The 13,970-nt window shown below is 33.9% G+C and overlaps 1 long non-coding RNA gene across 1 annotated transcript; it reads right to left on the bottom strand.

Moving 5' to 3' along the window:
* Window positions 1-1,845: 1,845 nt before the first annotated feature.
* On the bottom strand, window positions 1,846-7,737 carry LOC107791010 (uncharacterized). The gene is made up of 2 exons (XR_012702229.1): window positions 7,541-7,737; window positions 1,846-2,324 (listed from the first exon to the last, which is right to left on the bottom strand). It is a non-coding gene; the product is annotated as an uncharacterized LOC107791010 (long non-coding RNA).
* Between the last annotated feature and the right edge of the window lie 6,233 nt (window positions 7,738-13,970).

The raw sequence follows: 13,970 nt of genomic DNA, 5'->3' as shown, positions 1-13,970 counted from the left end.
TGTTTTCTATAACAGCACTTCGCTAAACATTCAAAAATATTCTGAACAAACGAAACTGTTATAGAGAGGTTTGACTGTAATACATGGTATTCTATAATCATAGCTTATGTCTAGTTTTACTGTTCGCGCAGTTTTTGAGTCATTGCAGTAGTTCAGTTTTTGACAGTTTTAACATCTTCCTACAGATGTATATAAACTATAACATGCTATTTTGCTAGCTTTTATTATATTCATGATATAAGGGAAAAGTTTGGTTTTCCCACTCTAGGATTGCTAGGGTAAGGTTTGGTCTCTCTTGTACTAATTTTTGGAGGTACTAATCCAAAAAAGGGGAGAAAAGGTCCAATTTTTCCTCCATACTATTCAAAATTGTTCAATTTGGCCATCCATTAAACTTTTGGTCCATTCATACCTTGTCGTTAGTAAATAATCTTTTATTTGTCCATACTATAACAAAGCTCCAACGTGAAATGAGTGGACTCCGACATGCCGAGAAAAAAGATCCATAGTTACCCTTTAACTTTTGACTAAGGTTTAAAATTACCCTTAGGTTAGAGCTCCTTAGAGGTCAAGTGCAAAAATGAGACATTTTCCTAATGACGGGGTAAGGTAGGGCTAAAGTTTAACGGATGATAAATTTGCTCAATGTGTGGATAATAGAGGGGCTAATTTGACCTTTTTCCTTAATAAAATAACCACATAAAATCCGAGTTCGGGACCTGGGAATTCTCCTTCTTCCAACTTCTCTTTTTTCGAAGTTGTAGAGGTGACCGTATGTTGGCCACCTTGGGTGGTATCCTACATTTGTGTATGAAGTTTAATGTATTCAAAAGTTCTCTGCTTCAATGTTATGCTTGCATAATCCAGTTTAAAAAACTTCAAAAAAAACATATTGCACTTCTTTCAATAATCTTCACCGCATTCAATGTTTGGACGAATGTTACTTCAAGTAAAAAAGTCTGATAAACAAATTAAAGAAACAATATGTTCATCAACAATGTAGTACGTACATTCAGACAATGCTATGACATAGTAAAAAGAAAGCTCCTCTGTATCGACATGCTCTGGTTGAAACTCAAGAAAGATCAGACTCGGATGAGATACACTTGTTAATAAAATCATCGAAGGTATTTCATTTGTTAGGCATCATCTAATATGTAAGGACCTACTTTTACAATACTTGTCATATCGACCAAATGAACTAACTTTCTAATCAAAAAGTAATTGACAGAACACCATTTGAATCAGGATTGCCACCTCTCTAACAAAACAGCTGTGTGATGTCTTTGGAGCATCTCTCCATCTACAAACTTCTAAGTATCTCCAATCATCATTATGGAAAGCATGAATCAACTATCATAGGGCATCTCATGATGAATCAAGGAACAAGGATGGCTGTTGGTATGAACCATATCATTTTTTTCATACTTTGATGATGATGGTCAAACTTACATAATCAGAGTTTCTCATTATTTTTTCCTTTTTCTTGATATGGCCAATGTTTTCCTGATCTATTTTCTTTTATATCTAAAATCACATCATTTGCAAAATGTCGTGTTTTAGGCCATTAAAACCAGCATATCTATTCAAACATTGGACAGAGCTACATGTTAGCAGGGCAAGGCACGGTTTAACTGTACTGAAGTAGCACTTCAGAACCTACTCCTTGGTTTAAACCAACAAATCGAACCAAAAAATTTACATCCTTCAGAGACCGAATCATTTAAGTTGCCAAATGCACATGGCCTATTTTACCAGAGTTCAACTTTGCACAGTGAACTGCCCTAATCTTCTGCCATAAACCAAAAAAAAAGGAACAAGAGATGATAAGTGGTACAGAAAATTGGAACCTACACGATTTACAGGCACACTTTTGCCCACTGAAGATTGACATTGTCACATAATGATACAGACAAAAAAAAGACAGTTCACGATCCTCTAGTCACAGGAGTCCAAAACATTTTGGAAGCCAACTTATCCAGTTAACTAAACATGTGACTTTAGGAAAGAAATATATTTATCCACGTTTACACACCAGAAAACTCGCTAATCTTACCTTTAATGGTAGTCACTCACCTCAGCAATCATCATCCTGAGACCAGCTTTATAACAATAAATAAGGTGTTAAGGAGTATGAGAAGAACTCTCAGATACTGTGCCGCATAAATAAGTCCAAGAATCTGCCCTTTGAAGGAATTTCTCTTGACCCCTGAATATTCCTCAAAGCTCCACCCTCTAGGAGTAAGAAACCGGTCTTCATTTAATATAGCAAGAGCGTTTGCAATAAGTAGGAAACCCTCGAGAAGTGTCCACAAACCCATATGCTGAATCATGTACTAATATCAGTATATATTTTCATAAGATTCTAACCAATCAAAGTTCACTCCACTTTTCTTGTTTCCTACTTATTAGCAAAATTATAATAAAAGATGAGCATGTTCAAATATAGAGAGTACAGACATCCCATCAGTAAATGAAGCCAGTTAAGACTTAGGAGGAGAGCTAAAAGCTCATATACTTCTTGCTAAAATCTTCAGAAAGATTTTAAGAGGTAATTGAGTACCCTTTAAAAGAAAAAGTACAGACTCTTTAACAGCTTCCCATGTTTGATGTAATATATGAACAAGAGATGCTAGCAAAACAAGTAACAAAATAGTCATTTTCCTTACCTCTAGCAGCTTTTATAAGGTTAAACTTTAACACCTTATTTATAAGAACAATGCAGCTAGAAGCCAATTTCAAACGTTCTTGTCATTGGTATACAGCTGTTGCTATTGAACAGAGCAGAGGAAAACTGAAACAAATAGGATTCCGGACTGGTGGTATAGAAACTTAGCTATTTTAACCAGTATCATGCAAACAGAGTCCCTATTTCAAAAGCTTATTCAAAGAGAATCAATTCAACTAGTTTATCCATATAGTCTTTCTTCCCTTCTTACAAAAATAGTTTGCAATGCAAAATGAAAAAATGAGAGACACAAGAAAAAGGCTAAATTATGCTGCAATATGTTTAATTCTGGTCAAACTAGGAGTCCTGAGGGCTTTTTCCCCTGTTAGGCCAGTAAGTAAAAGAGGAGGGGTAAAATGTTAGCATTTTCAAGCCATCCCACTAAGCAATGTAATCCACATATCCCTCAAGCAATGTAATCCAATGTAATCCATGAAGAAAGAAATGTTAGAGAAGGAAGGTCGACTTGATACTCAACGAAATCAAGATGACACCTCAATTGAGTAAACTCGACATTTCTTTCTCTGATGTTCTTTATATGTGAAAAATGTTACTTATGTGAACCTTTTGCCTGCATTATTTCTATCATACATGATTGCAATTTATAAAGATATAATTGGACTTCGCTGTTCAAAAAAGGAAAATATTCATATGCCTTCACAACAACACTAATAAACTCATAAATAGTTTTAGATACATCCTTATATTTTAAAGATTGAACAGTTCTAAAAACCCTAAGGTCTAAAACATTCAAATTCAGAAAATTTGGAGGTTGACATATCAAAAAGAATATCAACCCATATTGTATTGCCACTTGGCGAATTTCTTCATCATCATGACTAATGTGTGTTGCATTATCTTACTGAATGAATATTGGATAGTTTGTCTCCTCGTAGCTATTTTTGTTTTAATAGAAGGAATGACATGTTTGATCAAGTATGCCTTACAACGTGTATATTTATCGAGGTAAATGTTTTTGTCTCTGTTGTGCCTGCGGGTCCATTGACACGAGTTCTTTCGGTTGGCTCTCATGTGGAAAAAAAGAATAAACTAATTTTTCCAGACAACATTTCATTTTCTTGTGCATCAAACCTTGGCCGAGCTAAAGCAACTAAAAACGTGATTTTTCAATGAAAATTTTGATTTTGCAATTTTAAAATGAATCATCTTTAGACAGCAAATACTAACACTCATATTGTTTTGTCATGTAAAACCAATTCTCATCAATTTAAAAATATTATACATGTCAATGAAAATTGGATCATGTGGTATACCACCACCTTCAAGCATTGATATGCAAAATTGCGAAGGAAAACTTTTTAGTTTCTTTTCTTAAAATGAGGCCTTATAGCGTTTGACTGCTTTCCTATATCTCCATGATTTAAGTGCCCAACCAAATCTCGACATATACACTAAACAAGCTAGAGTGTGAAGATTTGTCCGTTTATGAAAAAGGACCACTGCAAAACGATCAAAGTCAAGATTAGTTATCTTACGACCACAATTTCTTGTCTTTTAGTTAAATGCATCATTAGGTATACCATATTTAATTGTTTCCAAATGCGTCAACTGTCCATATTGAAACTAAAAACAGAGGTGCCACCACTCTCGTCCTCCTTTCCCAATTTTCTGTCAACGTTTTTTCAGTAGCATTACAACCACTTTTCTAAGTTCATCATTATTTAAGTTTTCTAATTTCTTTGATGGTGGTGATAATACTTCATTTACATTGCTATTTTCTAGATTTTCATTTGCTTAAACAGTATTTTTTTTGAAGGACAAGCACACAAGAAAATGACCCCATAGATACAAAAACATTACATGAATATTATAGCAAAATTAAAATGGGATGCATTGTTAGAAATAGAGTACAATACACAATATTAAAAGGCATATTATATATATAACGACATGCTAAGAAATGGATTAAGAAGTAAAGGAATTTTGGAGGATAAGATTTTTTAAGAATATGTATGAAAGAGTTACAGAAAGGTTTTGCGAGCACAAAAAAAAGATTTTCTCCTAAAATATAAGTTGCAAAACGCCAAGTTCTATCTTAAATTTTAAACCAAATGAGCAACGCCAAGTTACAAATAGAAATTTAGTTGTACCAATATTTATGCTTGATTTTTCTTGTGATTCTTACCGTCCTATTTTCATTTGTGTATCATCTTCGGTAGTTGGCTCAACATTTAAATCAAACAAAAAGTGATTTACTATAAATATATCAACTATGGAATGGCGAATGGGTATTAAGATTGAGGTCAGATTCAACAGGCATGTTTATATCTACTTAAATTAATGGAATTTGGTAACTTGTCTTGTTGCCATGTTAGTTCAACATCTAAAGAAGTTGAGCCTTCTTTTATATGATATTTTTTGTGGGAAATGTTAAAAAACTTGTGTAAGATGAATAACGTTTTCTAATTAAATTTTGAAGAGACAATGAAATTTTGGCACCAATAAAATTTCAAGTTGAAAAGTAAATACAATTTTTGGTAGAGAAAAATTTCTGCTTCAACAAATTCGCCAATGTTAAAACGAACATGGAAAAGGCACAACAGTTTGGGTGTTCCAAACGGATTAACTTTAGTATTTAAGTGGAGACGGGTATCGGGGTGGCCCCGTCATAGGTTGCGGTTGGCCCAAAAAATCAACCCAAGACAGATTTCTCAATCATAAAAAAATTGGGAGTCATTAAGGTTAGTTAGAATTGATGAAGAATGCCCATTACTTGCGTGAGTAACAATATGAAGAAAGGTTGATGTGATTTAAGAGATAACCAATTGAGTATTAATAGGAGTAATAAATCGAGAAAAAATAAGAAATAAATATAGGCAATTTAGTAACTTACACCTTGGACTTCATGTTTTTTTAATGGATCTGCTAAAACCTTTAACAAAAATTAAAATGGGACGGAGGAAGTAGTACTAGTAGTAGTCAAATGTAATAAATGTGCGTTGACTATTAAATGCTACTATTGGAATGTGAGGCACTGTTAATCACATTTGACCTCTTCAACAGAAAGGGTAAAATTGAAAAAAGAATTAATTCTAACTTCGTATTCTAAAGAGACAGATATTTTGAAGCATTTTTTGTGCTAAAAAGACACTTAATTTGAAATAGAGAGAACATTATTCAGTAAGAGTAAATAAATTTTAAATTAAAAGAACTTTAAACAAAAACTTTTACAAGTATTACAGTAAAGCTAATTCTATATTTTGATAGTTTAATCCTTGTATAAGAATCCCAATGTTATTATTCACCAGATAACAATCCGTATTTTATTCATCGCAATTCGCATTACAATTTCCATATCTGATTATTGCATAACTAGCATGTGAAAAAAATTGCACCATAGTCATAGACAACATTCTTTTCGCAGCATCCTTTAATAAGTTTTGATTCAGAGAAGTAGCACAAAAAGCCCATTATCGGGTATAAGTACAATGAACCTTAACTCTCGTTGATTGACCATCAGGCCTTCCTTTAAAAAGTCTCATGGACTTTACTTCCATGAAGTGGACAATCATTGCTAACTGAATGTAAGAAGAACTGGCTTGTGACGTTGAGCAAAGCAACTTGAAGGTATGTGTTAGTTAGATGTTTGAAACTAGTAGTTGACTATAATTAATCAGACTCATTGTTTTGCAGTACCATCTTGGTATCTGCCTTAATAGTATTTATTTATCTTATCAAAAAAAAAATAATCAGAGTCATTGTGTGCTTTGGGATTCATAAAAGCTATTGTAGCAGGTCTTACTTATCAAAAGAAGCTATGGAAGGTGGTCTTATGAAACCTTCAAATAGCGGATCTATCAAAGCTTAATCAGTTCAGTTGGTGCCTGGTGGTTCATCCTTATGCAAACTTTTTTCAACTTAGCTGTTGGTTCATCCTTTAAACCATGTTGTGGTTGTTTACTTCCCAACCTAACGATTTTATCTTTCATATTCTATCTATAAACTGTCCACTTCGTCAATCTATGTTATCCAGACTCCAAACCTTTTTCAATTGACTCATAGTCGCTCCTTGCTTGTTTTGGACGAGTAAATAGTCTTTTTGGTATTTCAAATTCACATCTTTCACATTGTTTCTGAATCACCTCACTCTAGAATTACAACCCAAGATATTGACTAGTTTGCTTGAATGACCAAATGGTTCAAGCTTCCTATCGAGCTTAACCATCTTTGTGAATATCCAAGGTTTTCTCATGTTAACGTATCACAATGGTATCAGAGCAGTTAGTTAGTGGCAACACTGCAATATCGTTGGTCATCGCCGAAGATAGTTGAGACGCACTCTTGAAGCCCTAACCATCCAACTCATAAATCAGAATACTATCAAACTTCGGAAATGATGTCTAATGTAGGAATTAAGGGCGACATTTCACTTTTTTACCCAGATTCTTATTGGATCACAATATTAAACCTAGAGTGAAACGTCCCACCATTAATTATTAGAATTTGATCCAATTCAACTAAGCAACACACCAATCCATTCATTTAGAAATTCAATTGAACATATACAACAAGGTTGATCTGAAAAACAGGGTTTTGCCATCTTTTACATATGATAATAAATCAAAAATAGCAGCAAAAAACAATATCAGAAACAATTTGCACTAAATCATTCAAAATTTAGCTACTGAAATTCTGCAAATTTTGTATAGATCAACGTACATAATTGAAACTTATCAGTCTTGACAACATTTAGATACCACACGTATCAGCAAATAAAAAACTAAATCTCTGAAACTAATAATATGACGTAAAATATAACTAACGAAGAAAGCGGGGAAAAGAAAAGCTTACAGCAGAAGAAATGACCAAGGAAAACTTCTACGAAATCCGGCGTGTAATTCAAATTGGCAGCGACGGCAGCAGTGGCGGCAGCGAAGGAGAGGGATGCGATTAAAGGAGCGATTGGTATAAGTAAAGTCAAGCTTAAAACCCAAATATGGCAGTGTACTTTCAGTCCCTCAAGTTTCTGGGATAGTCAGTTCAAAAGCATAAACAAATTTAGCAGTTACTTTTTGTAGAAAAAGGCTAAAAATACCTTTATTGTAGCTGGTTTAAATTTACCTTGTACCTTTGGTCCAAAAATACCTATGAAAGGAAAATATTTTTCTCGAAAATAGGTGATTTTATCACTTATTTTTCTTGAGTATAAAATATTTTATTATGTTACTCTTCTCCATCCATCTTTCTTAAAATCCTCATGTTTTCTGTACTCCTTCCCCTCTCCCCTCGGGGCCTCTATTTTCTTCAAGAATTTAATTATTTTTTTTAAAATTCATACAAACCTAAAAGAAATAATGTGCTACTTTGCTTTTTCACACAAGAACAACATTAAAATTTGAGCTCGATAACTAAAAAAATACTTTATTTTGTTGAAAAAGAAAGTATTCTTTCTACAACATGAAAATAATTACTCAGTTTATTGAAATGAAAAAAAATACTTTTTCTACATTATGAAAAAGAAAATACTTGTTTTGTTAAAATGAAAGAAAATATTTTTTCTACGTCAAGAAAAGAAAATACTTAGTTTGTTGAAATAAACGAAAATATTTTTTCTACATCACGAAAAGAAAGTACTTATTTTGTTGAAATGGAAGACAATCCTTTTTTTCTACATCATGAAATGAAAATACTCATTTTGTTGAAAAAAAATACTTTTTCTATTTCAAGAAAAGAAAATACTTAGTTTGTTGAAATGAAGAAAATATTTTTTTCCACATCATGAAATGGTATTTATTTTTTGAAATAAAAGAAAATATCTCATTTAGTTGAAATAAAAAAAATGTATTCAATTTAAAACATGAAAAGAAAGTACTCTTAATAAGAATTCTATTTAAGGTGGGTGGTGGGTGAGGTTGGGGTGGGTCGGTGGGGTGGGTAGGGATGGATTGGTGGGGTTGGTGAATAGGACAGAGAATGTTGAAAAAGAGTTTTGGAAAATGTATTCCCTTCTTTTGAGTCCAAAACTTTTTTGATGTTTTTTTGGACAAAAAAACACTTTTATACTGCTTAAAAAAAAGTTACATAAATGAGTAAAACGCAGTACTATACTGCGAACTACGTTAACAGAAATTAGTCCGTTAAAGTAAAACGCAGTACTATACTGCGTTTTACTTTAATCTTTTTTTTTGTAATTCGCAGTACCGTATTGCGTTTTACATCAATTTTTTTTTTGTAATTCGCAGTATAATACTGCGTTTTATGAAGCTGTTCGCAGTATTATACTGCGTTTAAACTAAAACGCAGTATAATACTGCGAACAGCTTTATAAAACGCAGCCCCTTCTTCTTCCTTGGACCACTGAACGCAACCCATTCTTGTTTAAAAATTTCGATTGTTTTGGTCCCCCCCTCCCCCACCCCGCGACAAACTTAAAAAAAAAAAAAAAAAATCGGCCCCACCCGTCACCTAAAGAGCAAGGAGTGTAGGTCCCACATACAAGACAAGCTTTGGATTCCTTCTTTCGGGTGCAAAAATTCAATTTCAATCAAATTCAAAAAACTTAAATCAAGGTATTTCGATTTTGTTTATGTCGAAACTCGTATAGTACATGCATATTTGTATTGTTTAATGTGTTTCCATGTTAATTTGTGTTATGTTTGTGTTTAAATTTGTATCTTATTTATACTCGGACTGATTTATTAGCTTTGGTACAAAAAATTATTAAAATTTGATAAATTATTTGTAATGTTAAAATATTAATATTATTTATTTTGTTTGTTGTTCATATTTGTATTTTATGTTAGTTGTTTTTATATGTAATATTGACCTTTTAGCGTAGTAAAATATAGAGCCTTTTAGTGTAGTAAAATATGGAGCCTATTAGTGTAGTAAAATATAGAGCCTTTTAGTGTTGTAAAATATAGAGCCTTTTAGCGTAGTAAAATGTAGAGTCTTTTAGCGTAGAGTCTATGTAGTTTAAGTATGTAGTAACTCCAATTACACTTTACAAAATTAATTATTTAATTTATAACAATAAACTTACAAAAGTAACAAATTAATATATGTTGTAAAATTAACTCAAATATCGAGCCTGGAACCCATACATAATTATTCAGTCCAATTTTAAACATAATTAATTATTTAATTTATTAAGCTAACAGGCACAATTCTAAAAATGTTGAAATTAACACGCATAATAATTAAGGATAACTCGGTGCTACCGGGCCTTAAATATCGAGTCTGGAACCCATACATAATTATTCAGTCCAATTTTAAACATAATTAATTATATAATTTATTAAGCTAACAGGCACAATTCTAAAAATGTTGAAATTAACACGCATAATAATTAAAGATAACTTGGTGCTATCGGGCCTCAAATATCGAGCCTGAAACCCATACATAATTATTCAGTCCAATTTTAAACATAATTAATTATTTAATTTATTAAGCTAACAGGCACAATTCTAAAAATGTTAAAATTAACACGCATAATAATTAAGGATAATTCGGTGCTACCGGGCCTCAAATATCGAGCCTGGAACCCGTACATAATTATTCAGTCCAATTTTAAACATAATTAATTATTTAATTTATTAAGCTAACAGGCACAATTCTAAAAATAATGAAATTATCACGCATAGTAATTAAGGATAACTCGGTGCTACCGGGCCTCAAATATCGAGCCTGGAACCCGTACATAATTATTCAGTCCAATTTTAAACATAATTAATTATTTAATTTATTAAGCTAACAGGCACAATTCTAAAAATGTTGAAATTAACATGCATAATAATTAAGGATAACTCGGTGCTACCGGGCCTCAAATATCGAGTCTGGAACACATACATAATTATTCAGTCCAATTTTAAACATAATTAATTATATAATTTATTAAGCTAACAGGAACAATTCTAAAAATGTTGAAATTAACACGCATAATAATTAAAAATAACTTGGTGCTATCGAGCCTGGAACCCATACATAATTATTCAGTTCAATTTTAAACATAATTAATTATTTAATTTATTAAGCTAAAAGGCACAATTCTAAAAATGTTAAAATTAACACGCATAATAATTAAGGATAACTCGGTTCTGCCAGGCCTCAAATATCGAGTCTGGAACTCATACATAATTATTCAGTCCAATTTTAAACATAATTAATTATTTAATTTATTTAGCTAACAGGCACAATTCTAAAAATGTTAAAATTAACACACATAATAATTAAGGATAACTCGGTGCTACCGGGCCTCAAATATCGAGCCTGGAACCCGTACATAATTATTCAGTCCAATTTTAAACATAATTAATTATTTAATTTATTAAGCTAACAGGCACAATTCTAAAAATGTTGAAATTAACACGCATAATAATTAAGGATAACTCGGTGCTACCGGGCCTCAAATATCGAGCCTGGAACCCGTACATAATTATTCAGTCCAATTTTAAACATAATTAATTATTTAATTTATTAAGCTAACAGGCACAATTCTAAAAATGTTGAAATTAACACGCATAATAATTAAGGATAACTCGGTGCTACCGGGCCTCAAATATCGAGCCTGGAACCCGTACATAATTATTCAGTCCAATTTTAAACATAATTAATTATTTAATTTATTAAGCTAACAGGCACAATTCTAAAAATGTTGAAATTAACACGCATAATAATTAAGGATAACTCGGTGCTACCGGGCCTCAAATATCGAGCCTGGAACCCGTACATAATTATTCAGTCCAATTTTAAACATAATTAATTATTTAATTTATTAAGCTAACACACACAATTAATTTTGTTTAAATTATAGTAGACGACATGGACTTTCCTCCGCCTGCGCATCCCGGACCTGCCGAGGATCAGCTACTAGTGTTGCAGGGCGACCATAGGTCCTCATTTGTATGGGAGGGACAGCTATCGATGCAGCCTCTCCGCCCCAGAAGACCTAACGATTTGTGGCACCGGGCCTCAAATATCGAGCCTAGAATCCGTACATAAGTATTCAGTCCAATTTTAAACATAATTAATTATTTAATTTATTAAGCTAACATGCACAATTCTAAAAATGTTGAAATTAACACGCATAATAATTAAGAATAACTCGGTGCTACCGGGCCTCAAATATCGAGCCTGGAACCCGTACATAATTATTTAGTCCAATTTTAAACATAATTAATTATTTAATTTATTAAGCTAACAGGCACAATTCTAAAAATATTGAAATTAACACGCATAATAATTAAGGATAACTCGGTACTACCGGGCCTCAAATATCGAGCCTAGAACCCGTACATAATTATTCAGTCCAATTTTAAACATAATTAATTATTTAATTTATTAAGCTAACAGGCACAATTCTAAAAATGTTGAAATTAATACGCATAATAATTAAGGATAACTCGGTGCTACCGGGCCTCAAATATCGAGCCTGGAACCCGTACATAATTATTCAGTCTAATTTTAAACATAATTAATTATTTAATTTATTAAGCTAACAGGCACAATTCTAAATTTATTGAAATTAACACGCTTAATAATTAAGGATAACTCGGTGCTACCGGGCCTCAAATATCGAGCCTGGAATCCGTACATAAGTATTCAGTCCAATTTTAAACATAATTAATTATTTAATTTATTAAGCTAACAGGCACAATTCTAAAAATGTTGAAATTAACACGCATAATAATTAAGGATAACTCGGTGCTACCGGGCCTCAAATATCGAGCCTGGAACCCGTACATAATTATTCAGTCCAATTTTAAACATAATTAATTATTTAATTTATTAAGCTAACAGGCAATTAATTTTAAAAATGATGAAATTAACACGCATAATAATTAAGGATAACTCGGTACTACCGGGCCTCAAATATCGAGTTTGGAACCCGTACATAATTATTCAGTCCAATTTTAAATATAATTAATTATTTAATTTATTAAGCTAACACACACAATTAATTTTGTTTAAATTATAGTAGACGACATGGACTTTCCTCCGCCTGCGCATCCCGGACCTGCCGAGGATCAGCTACTAGTGTTGCAGGGCGACCGTAGGTGCTCATTTGTATGGGAGGGACAGCTATCGATGCAGCCTCTCCGCCCCAGGAGACCTGACGATTTGTGGGAGTTCATCGGGGAGCATCCTTTCCATGCCCGCGTAGTCGCGCGTCTACAGGCTACGGGCTTTTATACGATTTTTGAGCTTGGACGGATGCAGCTTGATTGGTCTCTCATCACGGCCTTGGTAGAGCGGTGGCGACCGGAGACGCATACTTTTCACTTGCCCACTGGAGAGGCCACCATCACGCTGGTGGATGTTCAGGTTTTGTACGGACTGCGCGTAGATGGACGGGTCGTAGCACTGCCCCAGTACATTAGATCCATGACGCGTGCACAATTTTTGGATATGATGATGCATTTTACTGGTTATAGACCTCTGGGTGACGCTGGGGGCAGTCGCGTTGCTTTGTTAGCCATTAGAGATCATATGGCGTTTTTGCACCCAGACATTACCGGCGAGACGGAGGATCTCCATATTGAGAGGTACACGCGGTTGGCGCTGCTCCTGCTTTTCGGGTGTGTCTTGTTCCCGAACACTTCGGGGAGTAAAGTGAGTATGCGCTTTCTCCATTATCTTCAGGAGTTGGATGGTTTACCCCAGTACAGTTGGGGTGTTGATGTTCTCGCATACCTGTATAGGAGCATGTGCCGGGCGAGCATGGGCCCAGCGGTGGACATATGTGGTTTTCTGCCCCTCCTACAGGTGACAACATTTTCGAATACTCTGTTCATTTCTCCGAATTCTATATGGTCGAAATGACTCATAAATTTTACATCAACCTTTTATCTTAGGTTTGGGCCTGGCAGCGGATCATGCCGTTGCAGCCACCTCTACCAGCACTTGCGCCTGGTGAGGCTTATCCGTTTCTCCCTCTAGCTTCTAGGTGGATTCTCCGGCGTGGGAACTACCGAGGGACCGATGCTCATCATAATCTCCCCCTTATCAGGGATATGCTAGATATGCTGGTGGACGGACAAGTAGATATGTACCTACACTTACTTGTTTAAATTGAGTTGTGTTGCGTATACTCACTTTTATGTTATTATTTGGCAGTTCATCTGGACGCCATACAGTGACGAATTGGTAGTTCAGCTGCCCTTTTATTGCTCAGTCGATCGAATGCTTTGGAGCACCTCCGTCCCGATGATCTTCTTCGATATGGTTGAGTATCATGCCACAGAGTGTGTGCTTCGCCAGTTTCACCGTCCCCAGCCTATAC

The sequence above is a fragment of the Nicotiana tabacum genome, chromosome 18 (genome assembly GCF_000715075.1).
Source record: "Nicotiana tabacum cultivar K326 chromosome 18, ASM71507v2, whole genome shotgun sequence".
NCBI classification, from domain to species: domain Eukaryota; kingdom Viridiplantae; phylum Streptophyta; class Magnoliopsida; order Solanales; family Solanaceae; genus Nicotiana; species Nicotiana tabacum.
This window is presented reverse-complemented; position numbering and strand designations above follow the sequence as displayed.